The sequence below is a fragment of the Pongo abelii genome, chromosome 7 (genome assembly GCF_028885655.2).
Source record: "Pongo abelii isolate AG06213 chromosome 7, NHGRI_mPonAbe1-v2.0_pri, whole genome shotgun sequence".
NCBI lineage: Eukaryota > Metazoa > Chordata > Mammalia > Primates > Hominidae > Pongo > Pongo abelii.
This window is the reverse complement of record NC_071992.2, coordinates 89,958,760-89,981,004: the sequence shown is the minus strand read 5'-3', so window position 1 is coordinate 89,981,004 and position 22,245 is coordinate 89,958,760. Positions and strand designations below refer to the sequence as shown.

Sequence of the window (22,245 nt, the reverse complement as noted above, 5' to 3'; positions counted from 1 at the left end):
CTAACTGGGTTGGTAATATGTTATTAGACATGCCTGTCAAATATATATTTTTTATATTAAAGAGCATTTTGAATATGACTGTTAATGTCCAAAAAGTATTAGAAGGAGTTATGGGGTTACACAAGAAAGAAGGTAACACACAAAATTAGTCTGGACGATGAGTTTAGGCAGACAGTGATAGCAGAACAATAACTGATTAGCTAAAGCTATTGAGTTTGTTTGCATTCTATTAAAGATGGAAAATTATTGTACTTTTAGAGAAAGACAGGAGACCTCTTTTGCATTCATCTTAAACAATTATATGTGGCAGGTGGAAATTATCTTAAGAATTACTTCATCTCATTTTACTTGAGAAAATGAAGGCAAGCAAACATCTCTACACAATTCAATTTAAATTTCTCTTCATATTATAAAAACTACATATAATGCATGCTTAATAATGTTAGTAAATGGAAAAAGTAAACAACATAGAAGCTTCTGAAGGTTTCTTCCATTTTTATCTGTAGATAGGCTATGAATGATAAGGCAGTCAGATACATGGAATATGATAAGAGACTAGGAGAAAATCTAAGATACAATCTCAAGCCAAGCACTCCAAAGAAACAACAACCTCAAAGAAAACAATGTGATACAGAGAAAATGGCAAATCAAGGTGCTGAGAGACTAATTTGGGCAACCAGAATTTGTTTGATATCGTATGACATTGAAGTTTAATCTAGAAATGTTTCACAAAGGGTGTTAACTTACATAGAGTTGGGATTAATGAATTAGGGAAGATTTAGTGATAGGTTAAAGGGACACTCCGCATAGAAAAGATAACATGTTTATAACACAGCTGGGTGGAAAACAAATGATAAATAGTGAGCAATAAGTTACTAATCTTTGTTCTAGTTTAGAGTGTGGAATGGGATAAGATCAGATGAGAAAAGATTATTGCTATATAGTGTCAATAAACAGAAAGTTACAAAGCAGATTTTTGGGTTAAAATTAGATTTGAAAGTTACCCCTAAATTTTCGGCAGAACCATACTACTCAGTATAAAACCCAATTGATGGGGCAACTCTGCTAAGTTAGAAGATGTCAAGGGAAATCATCACAGTTAAAAAGGAAATGGTCTAGAGAAAGAGCCCAAAGCAGAAAAGCAGACTGCTCTCAAAGGATTCCCAATAAATACTTTGGATAAAAAAAAAGTTATTTAGAACTATTAATAAAAGAGTAATTGGATTTAAAAACCAAGGAACATTTTGCTTCTCCCTTCTTCATTATTGTCATGTTCTGACCTTTTCACAACTCACCGTTAGTCACTGAGAAAGTAGTACTTGATTTATTGTCTTTCTTTCCATTCAGATTTCTGGCACCATAATAGCAGAGTCTTTCATCTTCATAGAAAACTCATCCTAATAATTTGGTATATTTATTCCTTGATCTTAGCAGCTTTCACTTTTATTTCGCGTTCTACAACTTCCTATTTGCGGTGTCACATTTTGGGTGTTGCCAATGAAAGGACATCCTTAAAGTGCTTTAAGGAAACCTTATCAATCCAAAATTCTGTATCTATTAAAATCACTCTTCAAAAATAAGGTGGAAATAAGGACATTTTCAGGAAAAAAAAAAAAACTTGAGAAAAATCTACTCCTGGCAGACCTGCGCTGTAAGTAATAATTAAGGAAGTTCTTCAAGATAAAAGCAAATGATACCTGATGGAAACTCAAATTCACAGGAAGGGATAAAAAGTACTGGAAATGTTTAATTTGGTTCTTGTCACTTTGTGACAAGCAACAGTTTTTTTAAAAAAAATTTAAAGTAATTTTTCTAAGAGTTAGTGGAGTTGTGAAGAGTACTTTTATGAATAAATATGTAATTAACACACTTGATATATGCAGGTGTTTCACCCAATAAGTACAAATTTTTAAAATAAAAATTGAAAAGTAGATGAGCATCTTTTTCCCAGGCACACTGGGACAAAGCTGAGCAAATTAATTCAGAAGTCCAAGAACCTGTGTTACAGAGGATCTGACTGCAACCTTCTTAATTTTACTGTGGATGATACCCAAAGCTTCCAGAATTCAAGCAACCACAGGAAATAATTCATATATTATGCAGATCTCAAAAACCTGAGACATTTTCTTTTGTGATTTTGGGTAGCAAGATTAACTTGAGTGACTGTCAAGAGTCTATGGAAAAAGCCCAGACCTGGTGCAAGGACAACAGAAACTACCCCTACTTTGAAATAAGTGCAAAAAATGTCAAGAATGTTATAATGGCCTTTGAGGAAGCAACTTGGAGAGTTCTTGATACAGAGGCTAGACTAGCCACTTATTCCTGGCAGACTGTTAATTCCACTAAAGCCTAAATCTAGCTCCTCCTGTTGTTGACTGTTAGGGAATGCCAATCTGTTCTAACTCACACACACAGCATAAATACAAAGATGGATTATATAATATATTTGTGGAAATGTGCCATCTACTAATGCAATTAAACTAATCAAGATTGCTGCTTCATTAGCGTATAGGAAAAGAAAAATCTTCTCACCCAATTATCTATTTCCTGAATCATAGAAGCTTATTCTTACATATTTTAAAGGGTGTCTAATAACAATATTTCTTCTGTTTAATTATTTAACTACATAATAATAGTAGAGGTAACTAAAACTTTAATTATAATTAAAACACGAACATCCTAAAAAACAAAAAACATAAAACCATGGCACATACACATTTAACACAGAAATGAAGGTTATGTTTGAATTTTGCTAAATGGTGTAGTAGGTTATTGCTGGGGTGTAAAGGCTCAGTTTGATTTTCAGCAAGCCTATCTGGAAAGGTGGTTTTCATGTTGTGATCATTATGTGAGCAACTCATAGCACACTTGTTAATGATCTCCTTCAATTTAAGTGGGAATTCCTCTCCCTCGGCCCACAAGTCTAATCAGTAGTGGTGTTTCATGATCTTTTTTTTCTAGGTTGCTTACATTTTTAATTCATCTCATTAACTGTTCATTTGGAAAATTTTTAGCATATAAAGCATACTATAAATACTTTAGATGTGTCCTGCTGGTTAGTAATATGTAGATCACATACCATTCAATTTCATCCAGAGAATCTGGAGAAAAAACACAGTATATAAAGGTATTTTTCCCACCTTCATTCTCTCTTTCATTTACTAACTAAATCCCAGATGTTGGTATTTAGTCTCGTTCTCCCTCCATTGGGAAATTACTTCATATCTTCCTGACTCATGAGCTATATACACAGATACTGTAGGTCATTTCCCACTCAAGTATTATATTTTGGGAGCAGAATACTAAGCGGTTTAAAATAACACAAGTACCACAGTCCAAATATATGAAATTATCTTTGGAAAAGTTCTGCGATATTTTGCTTTGAGAAAGTAAAATCACGTTTACCAGTTAATCAACACTTTTATTAAATATTTACATCTACTATTAAGTATAATACATAGACATTGTATTCAGGAAGAGCAAAGCAAACAAATATGAAATATTAATGTAGTAATACATAGAAATATATGATGAAGTGCCAAGGGAGACAGGTTATAAATGCTATAAAAATTCAGAGATGACCAAGAATCTAAATAGTCAAAGAAAGTTTTCATTGAGGCAGAGAGGTTGGCTTAATTAATGTTTGGCCTTAAAAAGTGAATTCAATTTGGTCCATGATTAAAGAGGAAGGGCATTGCCAAAGAGCATCATGAGCAATGATAAGGAAGGAAAGTCTATATTGGAGGGGTAGAAAGAGGAATTAAGAACAATTGTGAAGACCATGTCAAAGGCTTAAGTTAGTAAGGCTGGAGAGAAGAATAGATCAATAACTGTATTAGTTTGTTCTCAAACTGCTAATAAAGACATACTCAAGACTGGGTAATTTATAAAGGAAAGAGGTTTAATTGACTCATAATTCCACATGGCTTAGGAGGCCTGAAAATCATGGCAAAAGATCACATCTTACGTGGTGACAGGCGAGAGTACAGGGGAGCTCCCCTTTATAAAACCATCAGATTTCATGAGACTTATTCACTATCACAAGAACAACACAGGAAAGACCTGCCCCCATGATTCAATTATCTCCCACTGGTTCCCTTTCATGGCATGTGGGAATTATGGGAGCTACAATTCAAGATGAGATTTGGGTGGGGACAGAGCAAAACCATATCAATAACGAAGGTCAGATTTTTGAGAAACTAAAAAATTTCATGAAAAGAGCAGGCATGACAGGTTTGGCCATAGTAAGCCCTGAGCATTTCCTGGGGCTAAAGGATCACAAGAAAATTGTGCTGTAGGAAGTCTGGTCTGATATTTAAATGGATTACCAATAAAAGAAATTAATGACACAAGGTTGGATCTGGATGCTGTTGTAATAATCTAGATGTGGAATTATAAAATTGTGACCTCACATGATGGGAGTGGGAATAAGTGAGTAAATCTGAGATACTTAAAAGTAAAACTTAATACAATCTGGTAGTAGTTATGATCATGGGAACATGAATGCAAAAAGTGCCAGAGGAGTTTATAAAGCCAGGAAAAGAAAAAGATTAATATTGCCACTAATCAAGATATTGACAGAGATAAGAAAGTAATTGCAACATTATTTTTATTTAAATATAAGGAATTTTGAGTGAACAAAGAATATCTACATAGAGGTGTTTTACGGGAAGTAAAGAATATAAGACTGGAATAGAGATGAGAACTCAGGACTGCTGAAGTTGATTTGAGCATCATTTATTCAGAGCTATTAAATGGATTATACTCCATAGCTCACTGGTGGCTCATGGTTAACTTGTGTATCAGCTCAACTGGGCCACAGGACGCCTAGACATTTAGTTAAACATTCTGTGTGTATCTGTGATAGTGTTTCTTAATTAGATTAATATTTAGATCAGTAGACTGATTAAAGTAGATTGTCCTCCCTACTATAGATGGGCCTCTTCCATCCAGCTGAAGACCTAAATAGAATAAAATGACTAAGTAAGAGGGTCTTCCTCCCGCCTCACTGCTTGAGCTGGGACTTTGGTCTTTATTCTGCCTTCGGACTCAAACTGAAACATCTACCCTTCCTTGGTCTTGAGCCTACCAGCTTGCAAACTGGAACTACACAACAAGCTCTCCTGGGTCTCCAGCTTGCCAGTTACAGATCTTGGGACTTGTCAGCTTCTATAATTGCATGAGCCAATTACTGAAAATCAATCAATCAATCAATCAATCTATCTATCTCTCTATCTATATCTATGTCCTATTGATTCTGTTTCTCTGTGGAATCCCGATTTATACACATGGTTCCTTGGGTGATGTACTTTATTTTTTCTATCAGACTGTAAACACATAGATAACATAAATAATGAATTCTTAATCTTGTCTGTGACATTGCCTAGCAGCAATAGAAAATGAACATTCAGTTTTGGAAAATGAGTCAAAAAAATGTAGATCCGAAGTTGAATAAGTCCTAAAGAATAGATAAAAATGGAAATAAAGAGAATATGAAAAAAAAAAGTGGATGCTGTGAAGGTCAGTACATTATAGAAAGTCCTATGTATTTATTACTGAAAAATTGAAGAAAATAGGAAATTAGTAAAAAGACTAGGGCAGAGAAGAATGGAGTTGGGTGATGTTTGGGGGTTGATTGTTAGTTTCTCTGCACTTATTTTTTATTTATTATGGAGGGGAGATAGTGAAATTTTTGAGAAAAAGAATGAAGAGGAGAGAAAATGCGAAAAGAAAAATTCCAATATTTATATAGACATTAAGTCAGTAACATTCTCTAATTTACTTTATATCCAGGCTCGGCTCTAAGATCTTCTTTTAAAATGAGAGAAGTTTCTTCCCATCATAGTAAACAGAATTGCCCTAATGCTATCCAGTGTTAGCAATATGACAAATCATGATTCTTATTTTATAATATCACATCATTATCTTAATGATACTGGTCCATTTTTTCTACTGACAACATAGATGCAAGAAACAAAAATTACTTAAAAGCTTCTAAAATTCTGGAAATGGTAATGGAAAGGTTGAAAACAATAGTAATAATTATCTATCTAAAACCCATGGATTTAGATATAGATAAAACAAATGTTCACTATTCTTAATTCTTTAAACCAAATATAAATAATTTTAACTTTGGAAACAAATACATTTATGTCAATGAAATTTAATATTTCAGATGACTCAAAGTAAGTAATATAATACACAAAAAATAAGATTGACAATTTTCAATTGCATTTGATATTTTCATTACGTCAACTTGGCATTAGACTAAGATTGAACTGTCATATACTGAACATCTAATATGTGCTTAGACCATCCTGAAAATCACCCTTTAAGGTAATTTGCTATTCTAAATTTACACTCCAGTGTACTAAGGTTTCAAAAGGTAAATTAACTTGTCAAATATTAAATAAGCTAATAAATTTGAAGCTGGGATTCCAGCCATGTTCTTTTGACCCCAAGTCCAGTCGTTTTTCAGATTATATTTTGCTGAATTGGGTATAACTGAAAACTTTTTAGATGGCTAGGTCTCTTTTGAGACCAAAATGAGAGACTGTTTGATATGTTTTGGATAACTATGAGAACCTTGCCTGCTAAATAATTCCAAACCATCTATCGAGCTCTGCACATTGCTAATCCTAAATCTCCACTATTGGGAAGCTATATTTTCCAATTGGGTTTTTTGCTTGTGGTCACAGACATAGGCATTAGCCGAGCAGTAGTATATTGGCTGCCCCCAGAAAAACTAAAGGTTGAAGGACAACTGTTCATTTGATAAGTAATTGTTGCTCGCTTTCAAAAAATATAAATAAAAATATAAATAAAGTACTGGGAAAATTTACAATTATCCTAGACCTAAAATTTCTCACAGGATTATTTGGGCTAGGGATAACAAATAAAATATTAAGGAAAAACACTTAAAATTTGCAGGGAAAAATGCACTAACTTTATAATACAGTCTATATAAAACATAAATTTTCTCCTCAGGTCTTTTCAAGAATTGGTCATTCTGTTTGACAGAAGTGAAAAGAGTAATAAGATGAGTATCTAAAAAGCAAACACAATGGCCAGGCCACCAAATGTACCTCAGTAAAGTTCACTAGCAAGAGATTAACATAATCAAGCTTACTGCAGCCACTTAGATATGTCAAATTAATTTGTGAGTTGTTTTTATGTAGATTCTATTAAGAAAATAACACTGACTTTTAAACAAATGCAATCAGTGACTATAGGAATAAATGACTTAGGAAAATAAATGATTGACCAATAAATGTTTTCATTCTTTTGGCCAGGCACAATGGCTCATGCCTGTAATCCCAGAACTTTGGGAGACCAAGGCAGGTGGATCACCTGAGTTCGAGAGTTCGAGACAAGTCTGACCAACATGGTGAAACTCTATCTCTACTAAAAATACAAAATTAGCCAGGCATGGGGGCATATGCCTGTAATCCCAGCTACTCGGGAGGCTGAGGCAGGCGAATCGAATCGCTTGAACCTAGGAGGCACAGGTTGCGGTGAACTGAGATGGCGCCATTGCTCTCCAGCTTGGGCAACAGGAGTGAAACTCCGTCTCAAACAACAACAACAACAAAAACACTTTCACACCTGAATGACTAAATAATTAGAAATAATAAGGGTTGGGGGGGAGAATAAAGCTACTGAAATATGGAAAGAAGACTAACACTACTTTTAAACTGATGTTCTACTAATGTAGACCCATACATCATATCACCATTACATTATTTAAGCAATAAAGTTTGCACTGTAAGTGGCTCTTTAAACCCTTCCCTCCATTTCTTTTCCCTCTCTTTTTTTCTTCAATTGATGTGATTTTTTTTTTAGACTGACTCCCAACACTGCATTCTGAAAGTGCTTGGAAGAATGGCATAATTCTTCCTATTCCAAAGTCAGTTAAGCAACATGAGGAATTTATATCCATCTAAGAAATATTTTCCTCAATATTTCCTCAGAATTTAAGATGAATATCATTTTTTCCAATAGGAAGAAACTTACATTTCATTAATTTGATGATAAAACAGAGATATAATATATTTAATTCTGAAATATTTGCATAATAGAAGTAGGATGTAGTAGTATGGATGTAGTAGTATAACTAATCCAAATCGTGATGAAAACAAAAATAATTTACATTCAGCTTGACATTTGTTTTTGTATTTTTTAATGTAAAAGGCTTATTTTCTTATTTCTTGTTTATGCAAGTAATTAAAATTAATGTTTTCCTCCTGAATTGGATCAGTCCAAAGAAAGAATTCAGATTTTCCCACACACACACACAGAAAGTCCATCCAGCAAGTAACTTCTTGTATATAAGTTGAATGTGAAAATTTAATGGAATGGTGGTTGCAGAAGCTCTCAAAGAGCAAGTCCTGACATTAGGAAAAACATTCTGAGAAAACCAAAGAGAAGCTATAACATGTAAAGTATAGGTAACAAGAGTTCAGAATTTCAGGAGACCACATGAAATCTCAAGAAGCAAGAAAAATAGGAAACTCATGAGAAAAGCTATTAATTGCTTAATATTTTTAAAACCTAGCTTTCTCAACTTCTTTTGAGCATTACTGAAAATGCACAAAAGATTAATGAAGAAAGATATATGATTCATTCTTTTAACTCATTTACTTATCACCAGTGGATTCGCAATATACATGGGAAAATACAGATCTCAAGAGTTAGAACTAGAATTTATCAACCCACAGATATCTGATGACATGATGGGAAAGCTCTCTTGGATTTTGGATTGGTCTCTGTGTGAGCTTTTCAATGCTGTTCAGAACCAGGAAATTACACTAGATTTCTTTTTGTTACTAAAATTTGGCTTTTAGTCAGAGTTAAGGCTGATGTTAGGTGTAAATCATAAGAGTATCTGGTCCAACTAAAATATTATTTTTGAACTGGGTTTTAGACTAGACCCTCATATATATCAGCTGTTCCCAGGCAGAGTAGCAAAAAAAATCTGTTCAAAAAAACACTGTTTACTTAATCCTATCTCCTAATATTGTGCTTAAAAATGATTATGACAATACTGGGAAAAAGATTGGGCTTTCTGTTTTGCATTCATAGAATTGAACTTTAATTTAAATAATAAAGCAAAGGAATATAGGATCAAAAACAGTTTTTTCATTGTTTAGTTTCTACAAGTTATGATCTTTTAGTTTTAGGTAAGGGGAAATCTCTGTTAACACTTTCTGTTATCTAAAAGCTTCCTAGGACTCTTTCCCCTTTTCTCTCCTTTTCCTCACTGCCAGCCCCTACCTTGTTTCCTTTACTTTTGCCCAGCCGTGCTCCCTCAGTAGGATCTTTTCAGTTCTCCCTATGGGCCCAGATGCATTCCAGACTACGACATTGAGTACATCAGAAGTCCCATATTCTGTATCTAATGAGTATTGAAGTTAGATCTTGTGGCCCATATCAACTCTATTCTTCAGCCTCAGGATTCTGGATGATTTCTCTCCAATCCACTTATGACCAAGGGCACAGTTCCTACCTCATGCTCCTGCTTGACAAGCTCATTCTCCTTAAGGGATTGTCATAGGTGTTTGAACTAGAGGGACTCCATCTTGAATAGGGGCTGGGTTAAATAAGGCTGAGACCTACTGGGCTGCATTACATGGAGGTTAGGCACTCTTAGTCACAGGATGAGATAGGAAGTTGGCACAAGATGCAGGTCACAAAGACCTTGATGATAAAACAGATTGCGGTAAAGAAGCTGGCCAAAACCAAGATGGTGACAAAAGTGGCCTCTGGTTGCCCTCACTGGTCATTATACACTAATTATTATGCATTTAGTATGCTAAAAGACACACCCACCAGGACCATGATAGTTTACAAATGCCAGGGAAATGTCCAGAAGTTACTCTATATGGTCTAAAAAGGGGAGGAGCCCCCATTTCTGGGAATTGCCAGCCCTTTCCAAGAAAACTCATGAATAATTCACGCTTTGTTTAGCATATAATCAAGAAATAACTACAAGCATACTCAGTTGAGCAGGCCATGCCACTGTTCTGCCTATGGGGTAGCCGCTCTTTTATTCCTTTACTTTTTTCATAATACATTTGCTTCCACTTTACTCTATGGACTCGCCCCAAATTCTTTGTTGTGCGAGGTCCAAGAACCGTCTCTTGGGATCTGGATTGAGACCCCTTTCTGGTAACAGAATGAATATTTTTCTTGAGCCCAGACTGTTTCTTGTTCTGCCAGCTTCCTTCCCCAGCAGGCTGGATTCTGTATCCTGTTTCTCTTTCTGTGAATCACAGGTATTACCCTGAGTATGGCATGCTGCCTCCATGAGTCTGCCTTGTAAAAATATATCTCCCACCACTGCTGATTGTTTCCTATATTCATGGAAGCTTGAACTAGGTCTGATATTTCATACTCAGTGTGTTTTGTGGAATTGCTCATTCTGCCATTCTTATTAGGGCCAGCCTCTTAGGTAGGTTTTCCCACTTCCCATGGGCCTGGCTTCTTCATTCCTTCCTGCTTACTCCTCTCTACATAATCTACACACCTAGATCCTTGGTGACACTCTATCAATTTTCATAACTATATTTAGGAAATATGTAGAGCCCTCTGCTTTCCATTGCAACTCTGCCCCTCTTGCCTCAAACTCAAACAGCACAGCATATCTTGTGTCCAAAGCCCATCAAAGGTAATGAAGAAAAATAATTCTCTCCTGCTCATTTATTGTGCTCAGTTTCCCCATCACCCTCTCCAACAATGCACAATATAACCACCCTCCCACCAAAAATCACAGCTTGATGAACAGAGTCTAATAAGTGAAAAGGTGTCAAAGAAGGCTGGAGTGGCTGTAGCCGAAGAGAAACGTGGAGTTACCACTGAGCTTAGGGACGCATACTGAAGCCAAAGAGCCTAATATTTGTAGTTCATAGAAATGGAGTGATGTATAACTTGTTATCCAAATGGACCCTATTCGGGAGTAAAAAGGAACACTATCAATAATTTCACCAAGACAGTGATGTAAAATGATACTATATAGGACTAATTGGAAAGTATGGTCAACTTATGAATAAAGGAATTTTGTTTCTGGTCTAAGAGCAATAAGGAATCCATTAGTGAGTTTTAGACTTGTTGTGCATGATTTGATCTGCGTTTCATGAATGCATCTGTGGAAGAAGGATCAGTTCACAACATGGCCACAAACCCTCTCTCCAAACTCTCTCCTTTCCACGGAGGGTCTCTTGGTAATTACCACTGCCACCAACATGCCTGCTCCATGGCTATGCTTCCACCTGGTAATATTCTAAGACCACAAGACAATATGATTTCACACTTTATAGAAAAACTGAGTTAAACAGGAAGCATTTAAAGATGGTGTGGCTAACAATGTTAGGGTGCAGGCCCTAACAATGCAGACAGCCCTTTTTATATCTGTAGGTTCCATATCCGTGGATTCAACCAACTTCACATCAAAAACATTTTTTAAACCCCAATAAAAATAGCAATACCACAATAGAAAATAACACAAATAAAATACAGAATGACAACTATTTACATAGCATTTCCATTGTACTAGATATAAATAATCTAGAGATGATTTAAAGCATATGGGAGGATTGTATAGGTTATATGCAAATACTATGTCATTTTATATCAGGAACTTGAACTTCTGCAGATTTTGGTATCCACAGGAAGCTCCTGGAGCCAATGACCTATGATTATTGAAGGACAGGGATGAAAGTATTCAATTTCAAGTGACAGCTTATGCATTGTAAAGAAATAATTATTATGTTACTTTTTCATAGTTTTAAATACAGACATCTTGAAAAAAAGTGAAAATACAGATAATTACAAAAAAAGAAATGTCACTATGATTATAGCAATCAAAAGTGTAATGATGAATATTTTAGGTGCACTTTCTTTAGCTACTCTCTTTCTCTCTTTTCTCTTTCTCTGTCTCTCCGATAATACTAAGTATAATTTTATTTCTAGTTTTTTCACACTTTATTACATTATTTTTATTTTCCTATGTCATTAATACATCTTGGTAAATACTATTTTACTTTCTGTATAATATGCCATCATATGGAGATATTATACCTTAATAATTTCTCTATTGCTGAAAATGTTAATAAAAACTTTGGCAAAAGTGTGTATCTATACTTCAAAACATTTCTTTATGATGGTTTCTTAGAAATGGAATTACTCTTAAATAGATAAAACCATAATTAAACTTCTTGATAGATATTGGCAAACTGCTTTCCAGAAAGTTTCATGTGATTTACAATCATATCAGCATTGTGGGAGAAAACCCAATTCACTCTCTCAAGTTCCCAGTGTTGTCACTTGCTAATCTCTGCAAGTGGCCTGTACCATTACTGCTTTGTAGAGTTTATTGTGATTTTCTTTGTAATCTTTTTGTAAATGTCTCATGAACAACAGAAGCATTTTTTTTAATTTTGCAGTTTGGTGAGAAAAGTGTTATATTCATTAATTAATCAACTTTACCAAATAAAATTTTCATCTTCTACGTTATCATGCATCTACTTTTTCTGCAATATACTGAAGAAGGATCTATTTTGGGTTTCTTGATCAGTAGTAGATTAAAAATACATTCTAAAATCTTTCATTAGAATTAGTTTCTCCTCATATTTCAGATGACTTTTGATTTGTCCATGTTTACGCTCTTCTAGATACATGAATGTTGAGTCTCATGATTGTCGAGTCTTCCTTAAGAGTTTTACCCTTTAGAAATAAAAAGTATTTTACGTCTATTTCACTAACATTAGTTTTTCCTTATTATTTTGTATATCCTTGCTCATTTATTCTTTTTTAACTTAAAGTTTTAATTTTGTTTATTTCAAGTTTATTTAACTAGTTCAAGTAGCAAGCATAACATTGAAATGAACTTAATACAATCTAACACTTTTCCTCTTTTTTTTTTTTTTTTTTTTTTTTTTGAGACAGAGTCGCGCTCTGTCACCCAGGCTTGAGTGCAGTGGTGTGGTCTTGGCTCACTGCCAGCTCTGCCTCCCGGGTTCACACCATTCCCCTGCATCAGCCTCCCAAGTAGCTGGGACTACAGGTGCCCACCACCACGCCTGGCCAATTTTTTGTATTTTTAGTAGAGACAGGGTTTCACTGTGTTAGCCAGGATGGTCTTGAGCTCCTGACATCATGACCCACCCACCTCAGCCTCCCAAAGTGCTGGGATTAACACTTTTACTTTTAAAATTTTGATCCTTTCATCTATTATATTTTTATATTCATTCTTGCATCTGTCATTTTGTATTATGGTCTTCTTTTCAACGTTTTCTTTCTCTTTTGTCATTTTTTTGAGTTCAGCATATGTGTGCGTGCTATTAGACATCCAATTCTAGCAGCATAATTTTCTCAAAGACATTCTTAAAAATCTGTGTTTAACTAAATGCCAAGGCCAATAACATATAAATAATTTTAAATTGAAGGTATAGTTTCAATATTCTGTTTTACCCCTCTCCTTTACCAGATTTTCCAAATTCAATTAAAGTTGTAAATACGACCAAATTTCTTTTTTAAAAATATTTAACTTCTTTTTTTAAAATGGGTCATTTTGTTACTTACCTCTATGTGCTTATTTCAATGCTCAAATTATTCTAACCATGATTATCTCATTCCTGAGTTCCTTACTTTGATTTGTCTTTCATCTGCTACCACCAGAAACATACCAACATCTCTAGGCCTTAGGGGTTAGGTTTGGGAAATAGAAGAGATATACCTCTCATCCCATCTAAAATCAACATCTCTCCCATCATCTCCTGCCCCAGGTTGACACTGGGAATATGCACACATTTTAGAAGACATCTCAAATGTCACCCTGTCCCTTCCATGGGTGTGACAGAGCCTCAAGGCAGGTTTCAGTGGCATTTTCTCTCCCTTAGGGCTGAAAACATGGTGTAATTTGCATTTAGGATCTAAGTTGGTGCACCTTATTATTAGAGAAATGTTCTACTATTCCTGAGCTCGTTGTTTTTGTTTCATCGTTTCTATTCTTTCGTCCGTGTGTTGGATCTTTGAATTCTCTATACTTATCACTTTAACACTATTATCCTATTTTGTTTGTGTGCTTCTTTCCAGAAAAAGAAATTTATCAGTATTATTTTCCATGACATCTAGCCTGACTCATTGTTGTTTCATATCCTTTGGTAACTGTGTATTTCATATTTCTTGTCCAGGCTCCTAACTTTTCCTTTTATCTAACTCTATTGATATTCTTGTTGAAAGTCCTATTATTTTGTTATTGTTTTGTTTGTTTTCTAAAACTATTTCTAACAGGTGATCCACTTTCCATGTTCTAAAATGAGAAGCCAAATCCTTCGGACACTCCACTAGCATCGCAGTGCCAAAGCTCTGTGCTACAGTTCTCACCCGTACTTTCTCTCCTTCCCCAGTGCTGTATCGCCAAGGAGGAGCTCGTCATGGATTATTTATTCTTTGGGCCTGAACCTGGAAGTACCTTCTTGAACATTTTTGGCTAGAATCTTCAGCAGTCCTTAACATGACTCAGCATATTTCCTGTGAAACTTTACATGCTGAAGAATTACAGATGAGCTTCCTTTTCCAAGTATGACTAAATAAAACATAATCATCAATATATGCTTCTCATACAATAGGATTGCTTCAAACTGGCCTCTTGCAGTGATCAGTCTCTGCTCAGTGTTGGCACAATTGCCAATTGCCCACTGTACGCCATTTATACATTGCTGAGTGGCACGAGGTCTGTGAGTCAATGCTGGGCAGATGGAGAATGTGGAGTGAATCTCCTGCCTAACTCTCAGGACACTCTTATCTCTAACATTTAGCCCGCTAACCTAGAGTGAATCCCCAGCGCATTGCTCATTTCAACTCCCATTCTTTTGCAGATGTGCCAGGGTCATGTATCAGTCTTCCAGGCAGATGGTTTCCATTAATCTAATACTATTTGTGATTGTTAATTGTATGGGTCAAGATGGCAAGGCTCTGGTGCTTGAACAAACACCAGTCTAGATGCTGCTGTGGTTGTACTTTTTTAGATATGATTAATATCTACAATCAGTTGACTTTAAGTAAAGCAAATCACCTTCCATAAAGTAGGAGGATCTCATTCAATCAGTTGCAGACATAATGAGCAAAGACTGAGGTTCCCCAAAGATGAAGGCATTCTCCCTCACAACTGTAACATAGAAATTGTGCCTGAGTTTCCAGCCTGCTGGCATGCCCTGAATATTTTGGACTCAAGAGTGAAACATCAACTTTTAGCTGAATTTCCAAACTGCCAAAATGCCCTACAAATTTTGGACTTGACAGCCCATACAATTGCATAAGCCAATTCTTTAAAATAAATCAATCTTTTTCTCTCTCATTCTCTGATGGTTAATTTTATGTGTCAACTTGAATGGGCTAAGGAATTACTAGACAGCTGGCAAAATATTATTTTTGAGTGTGTCTGTGACTGTGTTTCTGGAAAAGATTAGCATTTAAATCAGTAAATCGAGTAAAGAAGATCTTCCCTCACCAAATGTGAGTGGGCAATATGCAGAATAGAACAAAAAGGCAGAGGAAGGGTGAATTCTACCTCTTCTTGAGCTGAGACATCCATCTTCTGCTTTTGGACATCGAAACTGCTGGTTCTTGGCCCTTCAGACTCTGACTTATACAGGTTGAATTTCCCTCGTCTGAAATTTCAAATCCAATTGCTCCAAAATGTGAAATATTTTGAGTGCTAACGTGACCCTCAAGGGAAATGCTTAGTGGAGCATTTCATTTTGGGATTTTCAGATTTGGGATGATGAATTGGTAAGTATAATGCAAATATCCCAAATTCTGAAAAAATTTGAAATCTAAAATATTTCCGGTCCCAAGCATTTTGGATAAAGGATACTCAGTCTGTACCACAGCATCCCACCCCTTACTTGATTCTCAGGCCTTCAGACTCAGTCTATATTACAGCACTGGCATTTCTGTTTCTCTCACTTGCAGATGACAGATAGTGGGACTTTTTGGCCTCTACAATTGATCATGCAAATCAATTGCCATAATCTCATTCTCTCTCTCTTTCTCTCTCTCTCTCTCTCTCTGTGTGTGTGTATATATATATATACACACACACACACATATATACAATATATATACCATATATACACACACACATATATATGTATATGCGTATATATACACACACACAAACATACACATACACATATACATGCACATATGCATGTGTATATATGTACTTGTACAGATGTACATACATATATGCATATATGCATATATGTGTATATATGTGTAAATATCCTATTGGTTCTGTTCATCTGGAGGCCCCTAAAGAACACAAAATGGTTGAAGAATAATGGGAATATTCTAGTACAACAGCAATATTTTCAATTTCTTACAGGTAGCAGCATGCTGCCCTACTTTCTAGTGCTGGCGCTGATTTAGAGTTCCCTCTAATTCTATATCATATTGCATATCTCAGTAGGAATATGGGAGAGAAGAAATAATGACTGCACCATGCTGGTTTATTACGTCAAAGTATCAATTCAGCCATATTTTTCTTTAGTTTTTTAAAATACTCCCCATTGGATAATTCAGCCATTCTCTTATAATACAGTTATTTATCTATTTGAAAAAGATTCTCAAATGTATATCTCATGTGTCAAAAAAATTTCCAACTACTTAACTAAACTTCCATCAGAACTTGAAACTTTTTCCTCAAATAACACTCAGTTTCTGCTCTCTGCAGAATACTAGCTTTGACCAAATGGGACATGTAAAATGATTATGAACTGAACACTGTTCTTAGAAAGTATATGTTTGAGATGATGGATATGCTAACTACCATAATCTGATAACTTTGCACTGTATGAATCAAAAAATCACTATGTACCCAATAAATATACACAAGTATTATTTGTTGATTAAAATATAAACAAAAATTTAAATAAATAAATAAATAAAAGCAATATTGATTTCAAAGAAAGAAAAGAGCTATTGGAAGTTTGTACTTCAGTATAGGAAAAATAAAAAGCTATGGTAGGATTCTTTTTTTCCACTAAGTATATTTCAAAATACACTGAGACTGAAGGACAGGCTATCTATCTTAACACATCATAGGAGATTTTAGAGACAACACAATGGGGACCAGACAAGGCTCTGGGTCCATCATGACTCAAAGAGACAATTTCTCACTGAGATTTCACACACTTCAATGACCTGTCAGTTCTTACCTCTTCAAACCTCTCTCAATACCACATTATACAACTACAAGAGAGTCAGAAAAGTTGTCAGAGCTTATCTTGCTCATGTTTTCTGAATTTTAAATCAGTTGGAACAGATTTCTATTAGAAGACAGGGGCTAGGCACAGTGACTCACACCTGTAATCCCAGCATTTTGGGAGGCCAAGGGGGGCGGATCATGAGGTCAAGAGATCGAGGCCATCCTGGCCAACATGGTGAAACCCAGTCTCTACTAAAAATACAAAAATTAGCTGGACATGGTGGCACACACTTGTAATCCCAGCTACTTGGGAGGCTAAGGCAGCAGAATCGCTTGGAACCAGTAGGTGGAGATTGCAGTGAGCTGAGATTGCGCCACTGCACTCCAGCCTGGCGACAGAGTGAGACTCCATCTCAAAAAAAAAAAAAGACATGGAAATACCAGATGTGTTATACAAAATGTAATTGAATCAAGGAAAGGAAAACAGCATAATTGGAAAATGTTTGTTTAAGGAAGTATCTCGCCATTCATAAATGTTATGCCATAATGTTAGATCTGAGGCAGATAATTAGGGAAAGAGCATTTTGCTTGTGCTGTAGGATTATGAAATACTCTATGTTGTAGTAGTTGAAGAATCATTATTGAAGATATGGAAAGTAGCTGTGTATCAACAAGACATGTCTAATTCAAGGATATGCATTCTTCTCAGATGGTAGATCTATAATATTACTTAAAAACCTAATTACCAGTCCTTCCTGGGATCTCAATTAAAATGACATATCATCTTGAAGCCATTTTTGACATCTCTTTATCCTGTATAGTGAAATAGTTGATATTATTAAGTAGACTTAATATTTTCAAATGTAATTATTGACTTGCATATCCAGTGTAATATACTGAGCACTCCCTTAGAATAATGACCGTGTCTTATTTGCTTTTCCATATACACAATTTAATGTAGTGATTTGAATATAATAAATGCTCAATAAAAGTTATAAAATAAAAAAAGCATAAAGTTTACTGGAGGAAAAGACAAATAGTTGAATGAATAAACATAACACAAAATTGTAAATGTTACATACCACAAAGTAAAATGTATAGATATAGCAAAGAAATTTTAGAGAAAGGAAAGAAGAGAATACATGAAATTCTTTATAAAGCTGGTATCTGAGCTGGACCTTGCAGAATGGGCTGGTTTTTAAATATATGAAAATGAAAGTAAAGAATAATATGGAAAAAGGCAATTGTTTAAGTTAAAACAGATTATGGATAATATACAAGTATCAGTGAGTAACATACTTGGTAGGAGTGTAAGTTGTTTAGAGAAAAATAATGGGAAATTTATTTGGAAATGTAAATGGGAGCTAGATCATGCAATGCAAAGGCAATAAAGTTTTCTAAACAGGAAGAAAAAGAGAGGACGCTACAGAACCAATATGCATTGAGTGTATACTATGTACTTGGCACTTCCGTGTTATTTCATTTAATTGTGCTTCTTTGATGGCCATTCATTCACCAAATATTTATTTTAACCTCTTTCTCTATGAAAAAGCAATATTCAAGGCAGCAGGGATAAGATAAATTAACAGAATACAGTAGTCTCATTTTATAGCCAGAGACATCAGTCTCACTGACTTTAAGCAGCGGACCTAAGGTAGCAGCAGCCTGCTGGTAAGAGTCAATGCAGAGATAGAAGCTGTATCCATCTGACAATAAAACTAAATGATCATTTGTTTATTGTTTTCCCTATAACATGCTACTTTAAATCATGCTCAGATTTGAACTTCAGGAAAGGTCATCTCACAGTACAAGATTAATTTTCCATTCCTAGACCCGCACCTTATCTCAGGCTTTTATTATTATTTTCTCTACCTACTCACATCTTACTTGTCTCTGAGTGCCCAGCGCATCACTCCCTTTTGAACAGTTCCTGATCCTCCCCAACACCCCATTTCCAACTCAGCAGCTATCTCTGAACTGTAATAACACAGACTGGCCACACTATTGACAAGGCTCAATAGTTCATAACTAGTTGCATGCTTATGAGCACAAACGTTTAACTCTCCAACATGATGGTAAGTCCCTGGAATCTGAGGCTTCTAAACCACTGAACATGCCTGGAGTTACAGAAAAGTGAAATGTGCCCTCCCTTGACTGGAGAGAGGCCTTATCTGACGGAAGAGTCGCATGTATGCACAGATAGTGACAATATGATGTGATAATTCTACATAATTCTCCTCAGAAAGGAGTGAGTATACCTTCAAAATTGCTTCACACATTAGTATGCAATTAGTAACTATTTTTTGAACAAAGAAGTTAAAACATTCATGTGCTTACTCATAATGTGCTTACAATATAATTTCTGATAAGTTCCTCTGGAGGTATTCACTTGAAAAATACAAAATGTGACAAGAAACATTACTTTTGATTTTCCCTGTTGGAAAGCAGGAACGTTCTTCCTACTGTACTCGACTGTACTTATACCTTCCTTCTTCAGAGGTCTGGGTTTAAGATTCCCACGACGTTGGCTTTCATTCTGTTTGCTTTTTCTATGCCATTAGAAACAGCATTTTCCTGGTATTTCTATTGAAAATACTCTTGACTCATAGTATTCGGCTCTCTGGCCACAGGGTGCAAGCATGGGAAGGGGATGCAGGAGGGGGGGAAAAGGGGCTGTTCTACAAGCTGGCAACAGAATTCTAGAAGAGAATGCATTGAAACAAACCACATGCTGGATTTTCCCAAGCCCCCAAGTGTCTGAATTTCATCTCAACCGAGAATAGGGAAATAAAGACAAGCATTAGGACTGCTTGCTTTCAGAAAACAGAGTTCCTCCGTGGTCCCGGTGTAAAGAATTTATTTCTCATGTTTTAGAAAGCATCATTGTAAATAAACACATTCACGGACTCTCCTTGCATGCAATTCATGACTGTAGCCATTTATTTTCAAGTAGGCCCTTTGAGTTTCATTGACTGGTTTCCAAGATACTGGTGCCTTCAAAAAATTGGAAGAGAAAGGGAAGAAAGATGGAGCAAAAAAGATCTTTTGTCATGAAACTCTGTTTTGTTATTACTAAACAATGCAGAGCAAAGCAGAAGAACGTACTTACTTATCTTTTCTCTCGCTACTCAAAAGGTTCTGCTGAGACTGGAAAAGTATGCACAACCTCCTCAACCTCTTTTCTCAGCTTTTGGAACTTGTTCTCTCTCCTGGGGTGTATTTCCCCTTGACCTTGCCATGTCCTAGGATTTGACAGCTACTCTAAGCCAATAATCTCAAATAGTTTTAAACATTATTTGGTGACAAGTGGTTCCAATTTTGAAACCTGAAGAAATCAAAGCCAAAGACACAAAAAGATCATATGAACAGTTAGCATTAGAGCTACATGTTCACCTGCTTTAGTTAATTGTGCCAAAAAGATGTAGATAATAAATATATACATAAACATACAAATATTTACATATATTCATATATCTCTATATATGTAAATGTGTGCATATATATTCATATAGATATATTAAAACAGCTGTGTCAAGGCAGTATCGTTTGTACAATGAAATATATCTCGTATTGAGTCTCAGCTCTGTTACTGGTTGTTGAACTTGGGCAAACTAACCTTCTGAGCCTCATGTTCTTTATCTGTAAAGTCAGAATAATAATGTTCACCTAACTGTTGTTGATAGAATAACATTTAATAATATGCATAAATATTTCACATAGCAGATAACTTGGTTTATAGTAGGAGCTCAAAATTATTATTGTTATTGCTTTGTAAAATGTCCAAGATTCACCCTAGAAGATAACTGGAGAAGTTAAACAGCCCAAAACATATAAAATCTTCCCTGGTAGATTTCCATTTAATTTTTGTTTGTTTCTTTCCCTTCTCCTGCCATGACTTAAGTGAGCTCACCACCAGTATGATTCCAAAGCAAAAGATGTTTGGTCAGCTGGATACCAGGAGAATAAGCATTATTTCATTGCTTAAATGACCCCTTTGTAAAATGTTGTTTCTCATGGCTCCCTATATTATAGTCTTTGATTTTAAAAACCATTCACACAATGGGAAAAAAAAAAGTCCATTTAGTCAATCCAGTTAATGAGCAAGTCAATTCCATTTTTTAAACTGTCAATTCTGTTGCTTTATAGAATTGGCTTTTTCTCTCTCCCACTGGACCAATTGATTAAGTTACAATAGTACAGTCTGTGTGGCTCAATTACATTGAATTTTTCTGCCATTGGCTGTCAAAACAAAAACAGTATTCTTTCTTTAGCAAGTATAAAGAACTATTTTCTTCACTAGTTTGGTTTCCTAGTAACACAGAATCATGACTTAAATGTCCACAATAGTGATTTGATTTTAAGCAATAATTCCATAATTATTATGGTAACATCACCCCAGCATGTGTCTCGGGTAAAGGTTAGGAACTAATCCCCACCTTCCAGTAGCAGTACAAACGGCATTTAGGGATTATCCTTTCTGCCAGGAACCTGGTCTGATCTATTTCAGCTATAGAGTACACTGTATCATTCAGGAAGTGTGAAAGCTCTTGCCAGTTTATTTTAGTAATAAGAGGTTAAGTGTTTTATGCAACTTTTCAAATTGGAGAGGAAGACATTAGTACAAGATTTTTCTAGCCTTGTGGAACAGTTTGATAAGAATTGGCCCATTAACAAAGCAAAATATTTGCCACAACAACTGATATCTCCATACTTGACTGGTATTACAGGTCTTTTTATACACTTTTCTAACACTTCATATTTCTTCTATGCTTTGGAGACCTAAAAGTCTCATTACTTTTGAGCCAATTGCTTTTGTTCTTTTTGTAATCTCTCCATTTTAAATTCAACGTACGAGTGCAAAGTTAGTATCTAGAAATTACATATACCTTTCTGGTTTATTCTAATGGCCTTTGGCCAATCAACACAAAGATTAAGTCTTGAAATGTAACATTTTTTTCCTCGTCAGTATAATTGGACATGCTCTGATGGTAGCACTAAAGTTTCTACCTTCCTGACTTTTTCTTGGAAGAATAAAT

General features: G+C 35.3%; 1 protein-coding gene across 1 annotated transcript in view; it reads right to left on the bottom strand.

Annotated features, from left to right (window-relative positions):
- The window catches only part of PI15 (peptidase inhibitor 15), a 67,280-nt gene extending 46,666 nt beyond the window's left edge, over positions 1-20,614 (bottom strand). Inside the window, exon 1 of the mRNA XM_054561779.2 lies at positions 19,632-20,614. The gene's annotated coding sequence lies outside the window, so the exon portion shown is untranslated. The remainder of the gene's footprint in view (positions 1-19,631) is intronic.
- Positions 20,615-22,245: the final 1,631 nt, after the last annotated feature.